Here is a 5000-nt window from a genome sequence, read left to right on the forward strand (position 1 = left end):
TCTATTGATATGGGTGAGTTGGGAACCGGTTATTGAGTGTCATTTGTAGCACAGGCTTGGGTGTCTTTGGGAAAAATGTGAATGGAAGAAGTATCATAAATAGAGATAGAAAGGCGAGGGAGAGAGAGAGAGAGAGAAAGAGAGAGAGAGAGAGAGAGAGAGAGAGAGAGAGAGAGAGAGAGAGAGAGAGAGAGAGAGAGAGAGAGAGAGAGAGAGAGAAAGAGAGAGAGAGAGAGAAAGAGAAGAGAGAGAGAGAGAGAGAGAGCGAGTGAGAGAGAGAGAAAGAGAGAGAGAGAGAGAGAGAGAGAAAGAGAGAGAGAGAGAGAGAGAGAGAGAGAGAGAGAGAGAGAGAGAGAGAGCGAGTGAGAGAGACAGAAAGAGAAAGAGAGAGAGAGAGAGAGAGAGAGAGAAATATATAGATGTATAAAGAAAGAGAAATAAATAGATAGAGTGACAGAGAGCAATAGATATATAAATATATATATATATAGAGAGAGAGAGAGGAAGGAGGGATAGAGGTAACTGGTAACTGGAGAGTAAGAAAAATAAAGAAAAAATCTAGACATAGAATCCACCTGTTTTTACAATTTCGATTTTTTTTCTAAACAGACACCTGGTTAATCTTGAATATCAAATAATTTTCAATTCAAAATGTATAATTTTTCACAAAGCGTCACTCGCCGTGAACAGCAAAACGTGATAATTAAAACCTACAAATATCTATTGGATAACACACCATCACGGATATCAAAATAAACCTGTTTGAAGGATTACGACAGAAAACAATCACTCTGGTTTAAAAAAAAATAATAATAATCGGTTACCCTTTTGTATACTTTCTCGTATAACCTGTAACGCAAACCCATGGCCCCTTCACGATAATATATTGTTTCAACTCCGCGGATCGTGTATGCCCGCGCATAGACTCTACTCTACACACTCAAGGTCCCAACCCTTGTCTGGGAACGGCCGTCGGGACTGCTCCTCCCTCGCTCCCAGGACCTACACCACTTCTAGCCGGCGACCTGGTGCACGCCCGGCCAGTTTGCGATTGCACCCTGACGAGCAACACCTGGGGCAGCCGGCGTCACCAGTGTTAGTGCATGCAGACGTGAGGCACTACTATGTACAACTAGGATATCGTTAGGACATATACATATCGCACCTCTTTTACTGCTTGGATACAGTTATGTCATGAGAGATTCCTGACAACACGTATCGCACACACACACACGCACTTCAGTTCCACTTCACGTTCACCACAACACGAACCAAAGATAGAAGTCTAAGATAAGTTAAAATCAACAGGACAGGTCGTCAGAAGAGCCTCAAGAAGCGAGTGAAGAAGAGCAGAGCAGAGGGCAACACTCACACTCCGTCCTGCTGTGGCGGCACGACTGGTCCGGGTTTGGCAGGTCCCCCTGTATTTATAGGACCCCTCCAGGAACCTCTCCTGTCCCCCGGTCAGACACGCCCACCAAACACCGGCTCCTTATGCACAGAGATCGCCGGCATCACGAGTGCTCGGGCTTCCTGTATCTGCCTTATCTATTACACTTGAGTTTGTCACGACTGATAGCATTTCAAAAAACCGACTTCAGTGAGGGTATTTCCATCATATCTAGCCCTGCCCTATCAGTTATGTAGCCTATATTGGGCGATTAAATAGGCTATAATAAATCCAAATACGGGTGGATTAAGGTGGAGCAAGTCGATCTGTTCTATAGGTAGTGTTCTATGGATATCTCAGCGTGTTGGATTAAGCCCCGGGCCTTTTCCTGGTCCCACTCCCATCCCCCTTCCCTTATCTCCCCCCCTCCCCCCCTGCGGATAAGGCTATGAGAAGGGCGATTTTCCTCACACTTCGAGTAGGTGAATAGGCCTTATAGAATCAGCAGTTGGCTGTGTCCACGGGATTATTGCCAATGGATGTTGATTAAATGTTGCACGCGGTTATATTGAGAATTGTTGCTGTAATTGTAGAATATTAGACTGGCCGCAGATGAAAATTCTTCGTAATCACTGTAATCATGCTGATAAAGATAGCCATAATATTTACAAAGATAGTGAAGATGATAATAGCAAAGTGATCATTGCAGTTATGGTGGTCATAATGAAGATAAATTCATGATCATGATGACGGGGATAAAATAGTAACAATATATATAAATAGTGATGATGATGATGATAGTAAAAATTATTGACAGATTAGTGATGATGATGATAAAAAAAATTATTGACTAAATAGTGATGATAATGATGGTAAGAATTATTGACTAACTAGATTACTTAATATAGTTTGTAATGTGTGATGACGATTATGGTGATGATGCCAATGGTGAATTTAGTGGTGAGTGAAGTAACAGTAATAATGACAATAATATTATGAAGAAAGATTGTCTAACTTAAAATTGATATCAAAAACAATTTTGAAATAATCACCATTCTGTAAATATTATCACGAGCATAGATAGTAATGATGATAATAATTATAATGATAACTTTGTAAACAGTGATGAAATATGTCAATTATTATGAAACTAATGATAATGATTAAGATGATGATATTACTGATAATCATAATCATTATCACTAGCGTTATGACAACAAGAATCATAACAATAACAACGATAACAACAATAACCACGACATAATGATTATACTAGTGATGATATTTATGAATATTGTTATTATCAAAATTAGTTATCATTATTGTCACGCTCATTCTGACTATCATCACCGCCTTACTATTACCAATTACTTCATGATCACTAAAATCATCACTGTCATCACTACCATCCTCCTCACCATCATCACCACCATCCTTATCATCATAATAATAATCGCTATAACCACCATCCTCACAATAATCCCCATAACCACCATCCTCATCATCACCATAACCACCATCCTCACAATAATCACCACAACCACCATCATCACCATAACCACCATCCTCCTCATCACCATAACCACCATCATCCCCACATCACCATCCTCATCATCATAATCATCACCATAACCACCATCACCATCATCCCCGCAACCACCATCCTCATCATAATCATCACCATAACCACCATCCTCATCATAATCATCACCATAACCACCATCCTCATCATAATCATCACCATAACCACCATCATCCCCATAACCACCATCCTCATCATAATCATCCCCATAACCACCATCCTCATCATAATCATCCCCACAACCACCATCCTCATCATAATCATCACCATAACCACCATCCTCACAATAATCACTATAACCACCATCCCCATCATCACTATATCCATCATCATCACCATAACCACCATCCCCACATCATCATAACCACCATCCTCATCACCATAACCACCATCCTCATCCCCACAACCACCATCCTCCTCATCATAATCATCACCATAACCACCATCCTCATCATCATAACCACCATCATCCCCACAACCACCATCATCACCATCCTCATCCCTACATCACCATAACCACCATCCTCATCATCATCACCACCATCATCACCATAAACCACCATCCTCATCACCATAACCACCATCATCACCATAACCACCCTCATCCCCCACATCACCATAACCACCATCATCACCATAACCACCATCCTCATCATCACCATAACCACCATCCTCATCATCACCATAACCACCATCCTCATCATCACCATAACCACCATCCTCATCATCACCATAACCACCATCATCACAATAAACACCATCCTCACAATAACCACCATCCTCATCATCACCATAACCACAATCCTCACAATAATCACCATAACCACCATCCTCACAATAATAACCATAACCACCATCCTCACAATAATCACCATAACCACCATCCTCATCACCATCAACATAACCACCATCCTCCTCATCATAATCATCAACATAACCACCATCATCACCATAACCACCATCCCCCCACATCACCATAACCACCATCCTCATCATCACCATAACCACCATCCTCCACACAACACCATAACCACCATCCCCACATCACCATAACCACCATCCTCATCATAACCACTATCATCACCATAACCACCATCCTCATCATCATCACCACCTCTATTGCTCTTAATAATGTCATCACGCTGCGAGTATTTCAGGGAAATGTTCGTTTTTTCTTCCCGCTGCAATGGCAGAGGTTACGAGAAGTCATTCCCCTCTAAAGTTATTTTGTAATTAACTGCGAAATTTATGAGTGTTATCATTACTGTTATTATCATTTTTGTTGTTGTTTTATCATTATTGTTATTGTCATTGTTATTAGTATCATCATTATTGTTGTTATTGTCATTATTATCATTATCATCAGTATTGTTGTTATTATCATTTTTGTTGTTGTTTTATCATTATTGTTATTGTCATTGTTATTATTATCATCATTATTGTTGTTATTATCATTATTATCATTATCATCAGTATTGTTGTTATTACCTTTATTATCATTGTCATTATTATTATTGTCATTATTATTATTAGCATTACTATCATTATTACTATCAAATATTATTATCATTCGCATTATTATTATTGTTATCACTATTGTTGTTATCATTATTACTATCATCATCATTGTTATTATCATCATTACCATTAATGTCACTATCATTATCATCATTAGTATCATCATTATCATTATCATTACTATTATTATCATTATTGTTATCATTATAATTATATTATAATTATTATTGTTATCATTGTCATCATCAGTATTAGTATTGTTGCTGTTGTCATCGTTATTATTATCATTGTTATTATAATCATCATTATTGATATCATTATTATTAGCATTATTATTCGTAACATGATGATAGTGGTGGTGAGAGAGAGAGAGAGAGACAGACAGAGAGAGAGAGAAAGAGATAGATAGAGAGAGAAAGAGAGAGAGACAGAAAGAAAAATAAATAGGTAGATAGACAGGGAATGAGAAACAGATAATACAGAACGAAAATTTAATAAATGATAGTCAGA

Source organism: Penaeus japonicus, unplaced genomic scaffold (genome assembly GCF_977035675.1).
Source record: "Penaeus japonicus unplaced genomic scaffold, GWHDUDI00000001_assembly GWHDUDI00000037, whole genome shotgun sequence".
Taxonomy (NCBI): Eukaryota; Metazoa; Arthropoda; class Malacostraca; order Decapoda; family Penaeidae; genus Penaeus; species Penaeus japonicus.